At 40.8% G+C, this 13,744-nt stretch overlaps 1 protein-coding gene across 1 annotated transcript in view; it reads right to left on the bottom strand.

The window, feature by feature from the left end:
- LOC112974603 (engulfment and cell motility protein 1-like) overlaps positions 1–13,744 on the bottom strand; it is a gene marked incomplete at its 5' end in the record, with an annotated part of 183,896 nt that overhangs the window by 29,601 nt on the left and 140,551 nt on the right. The gene's annotated exons all lie outside the window — the stretch shown is intronic.

Below are 13,744 nucleotides of genomic sequence, written 5' to 3'. Positions count from 1 at the left end.
CACTCAGCTGAAGTATGATTACTGGTTAGATTATTGGATGTCCCGCTCCACCCAAGACTTCTGTGCACACTACACTACAGCAGAAATGTGGCTGTCTGCATTTGGAGCTGAGATGCTCCAAATCACTTGGGGGACAGGACACCTACAATACACTTTTAACCACAGAAGAAAGCTGGAGCCAAGAGCAGATTCAYATCCGGGCTTCTGCCAGCTCAACCCAGGTAAAGTGTTTTTTCCATGCTGCTCAGGATGACAGCAGTAAAAAAGGTTTAAAGCTGCTCTCCTGACCAGAGGGTGATAGCACTTGCTTCCCTCATTGTAGTCACGGTAAGAGGAGAATCTGGCCATACAACTGTGTCTGTGTGGACATTGGTATTTGCTATACAATTTCTTCCTGCTCCTTCTCCCCTTTTTTCTTTCTTGGGGCTATCTGGTCAGACCACTGGAGTTTCAGTCCTCAGCATGTCTGACATGAATCTCCACAGTCTCTGTGATGGAGTGCCCTCCTCTGCAGGCACATAATTGCCATATACAGTGAAGGAAAGAGAACTTGCTAAAAGAGAACGTTAAGTCAGGAGAGAAGGAGACCAATTTGCCAAGGATATTACAGGATTGCTTTTGAAGCAATGCCATAAACAATGAAACCCAAGAATGAGAATGAAGGATGCCTGGGCAACAGCCATCAATCTGCATATTAATTATTTTATCAGGAGAAAACTGCTGAGACACAGTTCAGTAAGGGGAATTGCTTGGCACTAGTTCAAATAAATACATGTCACAAATTACTGTCCTACTGTGGAGAGATTACTCCACAATTCTAGACTTGTTTCCTTGGTGCTGGTGCAAATCACACACTTTGAAACATTTATCTGATGCTGTACTTAAGCTGGCTGAAAAAACAATTCATCAGTCTCAGAAAGACCCGTCCCACTCAAATCCAACAGCTAAAAAGCAGTAGGAAACAGTAACAACTCTCTGGTTTCAAAGCAGATGTGATAGAAATTAACAGCTACAGAAACAGAGGGCAACAGCTTTTTCTGCACTGTTAATTTTCCTTTATTCTTTTGTCTTCACCATGTATCTTAAAACAGAAGCTCAGCCCCTCAGAGGTTCCTTACACATTCAAAACTTTTCTTTAAGCATGAATATTTTATTGCTTCACATGTGTTGCCTTGGTCTCCTAAACATTCCTGCCTGTGCTATGTTTTCTATTTTTGCTTTCTGAGATGCAACTTCTTCCCAAGATGTGACGTAAGCATTCATCATAGCTGTGTCTAGCAGGTGAAACTAAGCAATTCAAAAACTGAAGATAACCTCCTTCCTTACTGCAGGGACTACATCCATCCCAGAGATCTACTTTAGGAAGAGCAAGATGCTCCTCACAAAGCTGCCAGCTCGGATGGACAGCAGATGGCTTTGTCACCTTCCTGCCGTACAGGTGAGATAGCCTACCCACACTTACTTGGAAGAGTACCTTACTTAGAATGCACCCTTGCAATGAAGACCCTACTCCTGGTAAATTTTGCAAGTCTGGCCCAGCCTAAGCAGAGGTTTTCCCCATCCATTCCTACAAATCTAATAAGCTCGCTGTTGTGTTATTTGCGGAAATCTTCTAAAACTCAGTTTGATGGTAAGAAGCAACTTGGAATTCCGTCTGCTACATCTAAGCACAGCTCCCTTCATACACAGAGGTATTTGCCTTCAGATGATGGCACTGTGCTGCCAAATTCTTCTAAAACGTACTTTGCTGGTCTTCCGGTGGGAATTAGCTATTTCATCTGAAAGAGGAATTTCTTGATTGACATCTGATTGCTAAGAGGGATTAATGCCTCCCTGACTACATTTAGAGTGCAGTAACCAGATCACTCCAGTCCGAGTAGTAAACATGCTGTCACACCTTGGACATTAAACAATAAAAGGCCAAACAATCGTGATATCTGAACATTAATGGATTGATCAACTGGCCCCCAAAATCAATGGCTTATTTTACAGGGTCTTAATTCAATATCTAAAAGAGCTTAGGAAATGTAATGAAGGAGATGTCCTTAAAGTGGAAAAAACTGAAGCAGACAACCCCAGTGACAAGTTAGATGTTTAAAAATATCTTCTCTCCTTTTTATTTCTGCCATCATAGCTGAGGGGCGAGTGAAGAGTTAACAGGACTGAAGTTTGTCAATTGATATGCAGAAGAACTGATAGCACAAGAGCTGACGTGCGCAAAGCTGTTGAACAGAGGAGTTAACMGGACTAAAGAAGTCTACCAACCGATATGCGCAAGGACTGATATGCGCAAGGCTGCGGAATGGCAGCATTAGCAAGACTGGAGAAGTGAAGTCTGCCACCTGGAATCTGCACGGACCCCGGGGAGGGGAGAAGCAATACGGAGGTGTTGTGGTCTTGCCTCGCTAGCAGGGTCCCCCCAAGCAGACAAACAAACAGCCCTGTGATTGCGAAACTCGCAAAAGTCAGCAAAAGCAGTGTTTGCCCAGAGCCCCAGCCGTATAAAGAGAGACTTGGGAGCTAGGAGAGTTGGAGCAGGGACGGGAACGTGCCCTGACCATCCTCTCCGGCTGGACCGTGAGTATCCCCCCCCTCCCCTTTTCCTGGGACGCTGGGTTAAGGTAACTCCTCGAGGTTGAGAGCCCTCTCGCTAGGAGAGTGAACAAGAAAGCTTTCAAGTAGGGATACGCAGCGCTTCCAATTAATAGCGCAGTAATCGACGGTTTCAGGTTATCCTTTCTAAATTAGTAACTGATGGTTTTGTGTTATGCTTTCTAAATTAGTAATCGCATTATTTTAATGGATSTTACTAATCCAAGAACTTGTGTGAGGAAATAAACTTTTTTTTTATTATTATTATATTACTGGCTCAGTCRTTGCTATTGAACCTTCATAGCGTGACAGTGCGGCAATAGCAATGACTACTAATTATGATTAATTACTTTTAATTTATATTTTACATATTAATATTTTGTTAATTAATATTAATTGCATTAAACTACCATATTCATAATAGGATGGGAGAAGAGGGGAGAGACTGGGAACTGAGCTTTCCCAGTGAAAACATATTTAGCCATTGGTACCTCCTAACAGTAATGTCAGAGTTCCCAGTTAACTGTGCTTAATCTTGGGCCCTCAGAGAGAACATGATATTTAAGCACTGTCTTTACTTCTGCTTTCKCAGCCCCACAGATAAGTTATGCTGGACTACTTACTACAAACAGTTTTACAGTCAGCCTGCAGTCATCATTTCTGCAGTATCATGCAAACACGGGTAGCTAAATTCAGACATTTAAATAGCATCATTGCTCATAGGATCAAATTTCCTGGCTACTAGAAAGCAATAAATTACTGCAATTTCAGTTAGACAGGCATAGCAGTTAAACCTTGATTTTTCAGCACTACACCAGATTTGCAAGCATATATAGTGAAAGTCTTGACTTTCAAAGATAAACAGCAGACACTCCTTGGCCTTTGAACAACCAGACAATTCATCCAAGATCCTCCTCCTGCAATCACTTATGTATGTGTGCAGTTTCCATTTCACACATAGTTAAACTTAACTCATACATGCAAGTATCTATAAAGACCTGGTATTTCATTGCTTATCTGTGTATTTAGTTTCTTAATATGTGGATTTAATTTCTTGATTTCAGGCACTCACATTGGAAACTTTGTCTCTATGAGCAGTTTTTCCCATGAAATAAACAGGCACACAAATAAATAAAAACTGTGTTTTAGGGAGTTGCATGCATGCTGATCTCCTTTCCAGTTTGTCCTCTGAGCCATCCAAAGGAAGTAGTGCTTACTCTTGGCTAAACAATGCAAAAGAGATTCAAGTTCAGTAGAGTTGGGCAACTTTCATTTACCTTTCGAAGGAAAATGCTATATAAACCCTTATCATCCCACTCTGGTACTCTCTGTTGTGGTTAATATCCAAATAATGCAAATTGCTCTCCCTTGGAAAGCTATTCACAGGGTGCAGTCAAAGAGCTGTTTAGTTTATAGGCTCCCTCTGTCCCAGTGACAGAAGGCAGGAGAGGCATGCCCCAAGCTCAGCACGTACTGGGGTGATCGCTTGCCCTGTAATGTTTCTAGCCAACAATATTTAACTAGTTGGCCAAAATGTCAAAGCTGTTGGTTGAGTCAGGTCTCCTGAGCATTTGGGAATCACTGCCAAGAACTTCTCATCTTGTTAAAAAATCTCTAAACCTGAGTTGCCAGCCCTTGATCACTGCTGTCTGAGAGACAAGGATATCAACCCTTCCTCCCCATGTATCTGACCTTACAATCAAATTAAAGGTATTCTCTACTCAGTGTAATTGTACATAAACATTGCAGACAGTTGTTTTAATTACATTACACCTTGCCTCTCGTACTGAGAGATGAGTGTTTCAGTGAGCGCATTTGCTTTAAATTATGCCCTTATCTGATGACCTTCTATATGGTAAGAAAATGCTGTGTTCTGCATTATGACTAAGACAGACAAACTCACTGAAGACATTAACAGAAAGACAAAATTGCCCCCCAAAATTATTTTTTTTAAGTTAAAATTGCTATGAAGCATAGGACCTTATTCCCTGTCTTTCATATTTATCTAATCTGTCTTACATTTCTAAGGTTGATATCACCATAATGTTAAAATAGATAAATTTCTGTTAAGCTCTTTTGGTCTCGCTTTGTGTTTAGCTTGTTTGATTTCATCTCTGCCATATCCCATTCTGATCACTTTGCCTCTCCATTTGCCCCTCTTGTTCTTTTTTTCTCACTCCATATCTCTTGCCATAAGATCTTTTATCTATGCAAATAAGCCTACTCCTTTCAAGAGACATCAGAGGTCTGAACACTTAGGCCCTACAACACCAGACAAAATTAAGTGATAAGAAGTCAATGTGAGGAAGGAGAGCATATTGGGGCCTATCATCTAACTACATGGGAAGGTACCACTGATTGCATTTCAGCAGCTCGTTTGCAACTATGGAAAGAACAAAATCGCCATCTCTATCCTTTCTACTTACCTCATACCAGTGCAAAGCGTGTCCTTGGCACTGACTGGAGAAGACCGGCTGCCATCTCAGACACCTATCATTGCCTGCAAGCTCCTGGAAACTTATGTCTAAGCCTTCCACTCACCAGACGCCCTCTTTCCACAAGTTCACAGCATCAGTCTTCCTCAGAAATCACCCCACAGCATCCCCAGGGGCTGGACCTTCATCTCAACCCATCTGTGGCCCACGGGATGGGAGATGAATCATTTAATAACTTCCCCAGAATATCAGTGTTCCTCTTGAACATGCATGCTCTTTCACATGTAATGAACCTTTCGCAGGTCATGGCAACAAGAGAGCCAGAGACTGTCACAGAAGCCACTAACTTGTACTACTAGTATCTGGTGGCATATGATATGGGGATTGCTGCCTGATAACTAATTCAGGTGTGTGTGCGTCTGCCTGTTATGCTGAATGGTTGCCATTAATCTGACAGTGCAGCTTTCTTCAGCACAGACAAGACTTAAGAAAATCATGAGCCCATGCAATAACAGCRTGCTTGGTTCAATACCTTCTTAATTTGGCTCAGAACTAGCAAGTTCCCATACTTCACTGCAGCACACTATAAAAGAGCAGCCACTGGACTGCAGTATACCCAGAGACTGTTCTCTGCAACCAGACTTCAAGTGTTTGTGCTCTTCTTGGAGTATCTGAGAAGTTTTAAGGCTGCATTCATTGACTTTTCCATGTGACCATTTGAAAATACGCAAGCTGACAAACAGAAAACTGGAAGACATACCTTTGCAAATTTTTTTTCATGAATTCATACCTAGTTCCCTTTCTAAGTCTATCTAAATGTTCCTGAAAAGCAGCAGCTTGGTTTGTACAAAAAATTGTAAAAATGAAAGGAGAGAAGATGTAAAAAAATGAAGGAGAGAATCATTTGGTGATTGAGATTCAGCTTATCATTTTAGTCGCAAAGGGATTTCCGTCAGTTAAATCCACAGAGCAAGCAAAAATAAGGCTGTAGAATGAAATGGCCAAATCATTCTTAATGAACAGCTCTTACTGACAAAGAAGGTTGTAAAGAAAATCCAATTCTGAAGGGAAAGGAAATGACTTCGGTTTACAAGCAACCTGTCAAAGCCTGTAATGAAAACTTTACATGTTTAAAGTGTGTGCCAGGTAATACAAGACAATTTTTTAGGCCATTCCAAAGGATAAAATGCCTTAACTAGATCAATGGTTACATTTTCAGAGTACTCAGACAAGTCATTCTGAGAGACTTCAAGGTTCTTGAAAGATACTAATGTAATGCTGTTTTTTCTCCTATTGCCACATGTTGCAATCTGGGGATTCACTATAGTCCCTTGTTCACAGACTGTACCAGGCTTCCACTCCACATTACTTTAGAATATTAATCCAAACATGTCATCCTACCCAAGTAAATTTAAACTTAGTGCTAGTTCATCCTAACCATTGACAAGAGACTCCAACATTGCAGATCATTTCTTCTATTACAGTCTGTGTACTCAGAAATTACCCCCCAAAAGCAGTTTCTAATCTTCTTAACTATTGCAGAACACAAGGACAGGAGCTGCAGCCAGTGATAAAAAGACACCTCTAAGCCAGCAAGATGTACATAACCACAGGAATAATTAAGTTGATTCATTTTCAGGCAATGGTATTCCAGGGGATGAGGAAAAGGCTGTCAGAGTAGCAGGTATAAGCTCTGACTCATTTTCTCTCTTCGTTTTCTGTAGAATTTAAAATCCATTCTGAAAGAAGTTTTTTTGTTGGGGTTTTAGTTTTGACTTTTTTAAAACTCTTTTGCTTGTGATTCTATTTTTCTAGTATGGACCAAGAGATCTTTCAGCATGCAGGCAAGAGACTTGAAGCAATACAATGGTTTTGATCAAGTGAAGCAGTCTGTCTCCATGCGATATCAGCATCAACATGGTTAAGCAGTTTAGCAATGTTTTTTTTTGCAGGAATACCTAGCATGAATAAATGAGCACACCTAGTAGATGTGAACATGGAGACGAGAGGTAGGAGATGTGACAGCAGTTCCACACAAGGCGTTTAAAAGGTCTGTAGCAGGTGCTTAAAAGCTTAATGCTGTAGCAATAGAGTTCTTCAGTGTGAAACCTTTCAGAGCGTCAGAACCCAAACAAATTGCCTGCCTTCTGGCAAGGAAGAGAGTGAAGAAAACGTGCAGGAGTGCAACCTTACATCCTTCCTGAGGATCCCAAGTCTTTCTGAAGTTCCTGAGAGCCAACCCAGGAGGGCAAGCGGTGAGGAAGAAAGGCTGAGGACAAGGTGAGGACCACAATTGCTCTGCATTTCAGAACAGCTCCCGATTGTTCCAGGTTCTTTGATCCCCTTGACTACTGAATCACAGGTTTGGGGGAAAACAGACTGAAATCACATGGTTCTTGAAAACTGAAGGGCTGAGACTGTTGTTAAAGGAGGACTACAACAGAGGTGAGAGAGGATTCATTACACTCCTCCATGGACTCCAGATTGGTAAGAAGGGAGGATCAACAGCTCCAGAGCCATGACAACAAGACGTGTGAGCTCCCCGAAACAGGGTCAGAAATGGAGGCTGAGAACACACCAAGGAAGGGATTGGAGGATCGGCTACATACCAAGGAGATGATGTAAAAAATAATTCAGTTCCCTGCAGGAAATTCCTGGCTAATTCTGCTATTGGATGTGTGCATTTTCTAAACGCCGTTAAGTGTAAACAGATCACTAATTGCTACACTCTGTTACACTACAATCTTGGGCTCCTCTACCTCTATAAGCAAAAGAAAGCGAGCCTGTGGACACAACTTGACTTTCCACTGCCCAAAGCAGCTCTCAATTCTGCTAGCTGCACTGTTTATTTTTTTCTTGGCTATCTAGATCCTGATGGGAAAGGGGCTTCCAGTTCTTTTTGAACTTCGCTATTTATTTGCTCTATTAAAGACAGGCATACTGGTAGAGGCTTTGACTGGGAATAAAAAGTAGCTTGAATTTGACTGAGAAGAAGACAAAAAGCTACCAAAAAAAATTCACAAGGGATGGGCAAGGAAGATGATTTTAACAATGAATGTTAACAGACTGGAGTAGATGACGGAAAAAGAAAGACAGCTAGTAGAAAGATATTACGGAAAAGTGACCAGAGCTGGAACATAGGTTATACCAGGGAGAATCAGCATGCAGAGGAAATCATCTGGTTGATGATTTGCAACAAATAAATGAAAGGACAGGAAAAGTCTGAAGGRAAAAAAGACTGTGGAACTGAAAGTGTGGTGTTGCAGTAGAAACTGAAGACTGTAGAAAAAAGAAATGAGATTTTGGCAGAATATCAGTTAAGAGGAAATGGAAAAAGAACAGGCAGAGTATGTGGGAAATGATATCTTTATTATAATGGTTCAGTAAGCAGCTGGCTGAAGGGAAAGCTTCCTTAAGGATTTGCCTGAGGAATTTGAGGGTAAAATTGATAGTAATAAAAAGGGAAGCAGATAGCAGTGCTTTAAATACTTGAAATGAGGACTTAGAATCATTAGTAAAAATCATGTAAATACTGTCCCTGAAGTTTTCATCCATTTTGGTAAWAGACAATGTGAAAGCAGTCCATTGGGTTCTTGCAGGGTTAAAACAACATGCTACCCTTAGTCTGAGAATTCAGTTCAAAACAGAGCCACCACTGTTAATCTAAACGTTCAAGTCAAATACTTGGGTTGTCTTTGGCTGAAACAGGAATGACTGATAGATGGGAAAACTCTTCCTTACATTTGATATTTGCAGAACACTATTTGCACCAGAAATAAAAAATAAATCCTGTTCTCCTTTGTGCTTTATGCCTTGAGGTAAGCAGAGCAAAGGATGAGTCCCGTGTGACAAAGCTTTTCTGCCCCAGTAAAATGATGTGCAGAGTTAACATGGCAGTCTCTGTAAACTTGCTCGTTAGTTAATTGAAGTCTTAGGTCAGCCAATATTACATTATTTCCCCCAACGTCTGACAATCTCCTTTGGCAAAATAAAACACGAACAAATCATTTGTGGGTGGCATTTAATCCAGGGCTTTTCACAGACAAAATGTACTGATCTTCTCAAACAGAATGTTAAGTGTGGGGAGGGGGAAAAATGAGATGAGAGATATTTGTATCCTTAGTCATATACTGATATAATAATTAACATGTCAAATAACATACTTGTGAATTCTAGAGGAAAATAATGAGTTACCTGCGATTAGGAACATACGTTTGGTGAAGCTTACCTTAAAATACACACCTTAATATACAGTACACAATTATATTAAATGGCATACACTAAATGAATGTTAACTAATTAATTAATTAACATTAATTAATATATGGCAAACGACTGGTTCTAGAGAAGGAAAGAGAGGACTAGATCCTATTAGGCAGTTTTTCCCATATGCAAGAGCAAACATCAAAGAACGCAAGTTCTGGGTATTAATGATGAATGAAAAAAAGACTCTGAATGAGAAGAGAAGGAGGAAAAGTGGGGGAACAAATTTAAAAACAACACACTGAGTTACAGCTCCACAACCTCCTATTTCCTTCAGCTGAGACGAAGGGGAAAAAAAGGAAAAAGAAAGAAAAAGATAAAGGTGTGACCAGTCACATTTCTGAAAAGATCTCTCGCTCTTTTACAAGGGTAGAAGTGCAAACCACCATGCTCATGCCCGTTCTGCCTGGGGTGCGAACGGCTGGAGCCTGCCGGCTGTCCCTGCAGCACCTCTCTCTGCTTTCAGTCCACTCCTGGCATGCTCCAGCCCCACTTGGACAGGGAACAGTGGCCGGTGCACTGCATCTGCCTCTTCTTAATACCCAAACTCTCCATTACTGCTGGTTTTACTTTGATCAAGTAAGAACTTCACACACTCAGGAAACAGACTTTTCATCCTGGATAACTATTTTGATGTTTACTTTTGCCCTGATAAAGGGCAGAAGTTTAACTATAGAAAATTTATGGGAAAAAAAAAATCCACTAGRATTTCCACAAAGGAAGAGAAATGATAAGCTGAAAGCTCTAGCTTATTTCCTGGACTTCTGTTAATTGGCATTCACCACTCAAATGCTTCCTTTTTTTTTTTTTTTGACTTTTCATTTTATTAAAAAGACAGAACTTCCAAAGTTTCTACCTAATAAAAATTACCAGAAAGATTGAAATCGTGTTTTTGGATCCAAGTTCTCTGTTTAGAGAACTAGATCATGCACTTAGAAAGTTTTGCTGATGAATGTAGGAACCAAATGTTGAGTAAACTGGTGCTGGACCATTTCATTCAATCCAGCTATGTGCAAGTCCCTCCAATTATGATGAATGATCTGGCTGAACATCTAGGAACTATGCAAAAAGGCATTTGTGCAGATGTACTATTCCTCTGAATGAACTTAAAATTTATTATGCAGCATAATTTACAACAAATAGGCTGCAAAAATTTTTAGGTAAACACTTGTTTTCACATTCAGGTAACTGAAGAAAGCAGTGAGCTGAGAAACATGTGTACAGGGTACCTTTTTTTTAGCACATCTCATATTAATAACAGTTTCAAGTGATAGCTGTATTGATATCAGAGAGGTCCAGTCAGTGCCACAAGAATAAAAATAGTTGCATGATTTAACTGAATGATTCACAAAAATACATGAAGCGGTGAAAAGATTAAATCCACCATGACTTATTAGATGCTAGCTGGTCTACAAAAGTTATTTTGTAAATCCTGAGCTCAAAAATTACTGACTTGACAGATTATAATAAGCACTGTCAGGACAATCACAAACCAAGATCTGCTTGTAACTGCCAAAAATGCACAAAATGTCTACATGCTGAAAACAACACTGAGGAAAAAATGTTTTCACTGCTGTTTTGAAGTATTTTGAAAATTCTGAATAATATATATATTTTTTAATTTTGAATTTGTGCAGAGTCTAGTCCAATGAGGTCCTTGCCTTGGATCATTATATCACTACCATGCTGGTAGTGATATAGCTATAGTAGTAGTGGTAGCTATACAAATAATAATAACAACACATTATTTTTTCCTCTTGTGTTATGGCACGTAACCAAGCATATAAGGAATTCAACTATACTATTCTTAGAAGAAGGAAAAGCGCAGATGACATGTTTTGCCATACCTCATTCTAAAAACTGCATCAGAATGGTTTATGGTTTCAGAGACCTATATTTTTGATTGCTGCAAAGGAATATATATTTTTTTCAGACTGAAGGGAAGTTTTCTTGAGATCTATATGCACTACAGGAAAATAAACTACTCCCCATGATAGAAAGCAGGGATTTCTCTGACACTTAGTACTAACATCAGCAATTCCAAAGCATTCAGACACCTCACTGATTACTAAACCTAGCCAGGGAAATTAGGAATGGCATGAACCTGTTAGCTTACCCAATCCTCTTCTTCAGGGATGGGATATGCTCTCATGAGCCCAGGGCAAGCCACCATATGTAATCTTAACCAAAGACATATCAATAACCAGCAGACCTGTATAGTCTGGTCCCTTTGTCCCCAACCCCTTCACTCTGTGTATAGGAAGCACATGAAACTAGCACTTTTTTCCTCCAGGGAATACTAGTCAATACCACAACCTCAATTTTATTTTTCTCCTGTTCCTTTCACTCATGCTAAACCAGAGCTGAAGGAAGTTTTCTCACAGAAGGATTAAGACAAGATCACAGTATTTGGCTTCAAGTTTATTTCCCACTATCGATTTGAAACTACTAATGACACACACAGAAACGCACACATCTCCAGAAGCACATCGATCCTGCCTGGGTAAATAAGGTCTTAAAATAGCATTATTTCCAGTAAGCAGCTAGTAAGTTATAGATGGGAGACAGGTTCATAATCTCAGTGATGACAGACCTGGTCATTGGTCTGGTCTCTGGTAACCTGAGTGCTGTCACTGCACTTCTTCCCATATTCTCATAGATTACTGCACTTCTTTCCATATTGTTATAAACTTACATTTCTAATAAGCCTGCTGACACCTCCTTTTCTACTGCTCTGTGACTATCTACTTTGTGTGTTGGGGCAGAAGATGTTTTCAGAATCAAATGCAAGCTATTTGTTTTCCTTCAAAAGGTTATAGTCAAATACGGGGCACTCCACAATGTGGTAATCAAGAAAAACATATCAGACACATTCTGAAATTCCCCGACTGCCTCCCATGTGATTACACAAAGCATTTGCTTCTGTAAATTTGCTTGGGTCCAGAAGGAAGCCAAAGATTAGACATGATGCTGGAGTGAACTTGTTCCAGCAGCACAGACACGGTACGTCCGGACATCCGTTTTGCGTTTTGGTGAGGAGAAGCGTAGGGCTGAGGCAAAAGAAACCAGGATGTTACTCCTCTTTTGAATCCTCCATACTGTGCAACTGGAGCACAGCAAGAGCATGTGAGGTAATGAAAGCAAAAGGTTCGGCAAAAAACATCTACTATTTTATCCTAGTGACAGTTACAAAGAAGCAGGGAGGGGGGAATTCCTGTAAGGGAAAGACTTGTGGGAATGATGCAATCTATGTTTTTTTGCATGAACTGCTCATAGAGACAACATGATAGAGTCAAGGGGAAACCACTGGGTAGAGGCAATGTGCATCAGGTGGAAGGTAGCTGGTAATACAGTGGCTGCAAAGCCAGGGAAAAGTAATAAAAATTTGGTGAGGGAAAGGCGATGATGGTCTAACTTGGAAATGACTGTGTAAAACAAATCTGGAATAAAATACTGCTGGATTTTTAGGATACAGGGTGCAAGTCAGGATGGACTTGACACCAAGGCAGAACAGATGTTTTTTGAAGGATTACCGCTTGATCACACAACACAGCAAGATGGAAAATAAGATACACTCAATGATCAAGAGAGATACTTTTCTGGAAACCTCCACCCCCCTCTTCTTGCATCAAAAATGCATCAAGTCCAAAGACTGCTGAGAGCAGTGAGCCATCTCTGGCTTTTTCTTTAAACAGCCTCCTTTATTGCTGGCTTTCCACTGAAAAATTGASATTTCACGCTGTTTTCTGCGCACTTCCAAGTCTGCCCAGCAGAAGGCAGGTGTCTGCACTGTCACGCCCCACACCTCTGCAGAGCCCGTTCACTGTGAGGGCATTTTCCCATACCAAACCACTTCTCGTTTTTGTTATCTTCTGTTTAACTTCCTCTACAGACTGGGCTATACCTAGTCTTTCAAAAAATTTTTTCTTTCTTTCTAGAGTTATGACGTGCTCCAGGGAGCATATTAAGCAAACCCAAACATCCCAGCGCAAACCACCCACGTACACATGCAACTTTCTATCTCAGAGGAAAGACAGGCTGGGGGGAGCCTCATAAGGCTGCTATTATGGTACGAAGGAGAAAAAATAACAGAGCGCTGCAAAACAGTTCCCGCGGCAGCCTTGAACTGGGCAAAGCGCCCAGGGTGCAGCGGCCAAGGGGGGCGCAAGCTGAACCGCTGGCTCCCAGGGAGGAGTGAGGCGAGAAGGCAGATGGGTCCTCGGGGAAAGTCTGCTGGCAAGAGGAGAAGAAACACCTCCAGGCATTTCATCTCTCATCAGCACCTACTGAGTCTTCAGGAGTTTAGCTTTAAATAAATAAGAAAATCCCCCCAGCAAAATAACCCAAGCCCAAAGCTGACTGCTCCGCGGATTTTGGCTAGTTCAATTCTACACGGAGGTTCTGCACACTTCTTCAGCCCATCATTTGTCTCTGCCAAACTAAACATGATCGCA

Source organism: Apteryx rowi, unplaced genomic scaffold, assembly GCF_003343035.1.
Source record: "Apteryx rowi isolate R43461 unplaced genomic scaffold, aptRow1 scaffold_613, whole genome shotgun sequence".
NCBI classification, from domain to species: domain Eukaryota; kingdom Metazoa; phylum Chordata; class Aves; order Apterygiformes; family Apterygidae; genus Apteryx; species Apteryx rowi.
Note: the sequence above shows the minus strand (reverse complement) of the source record. Positions and strands in the feature narration are given on the sequence as shown.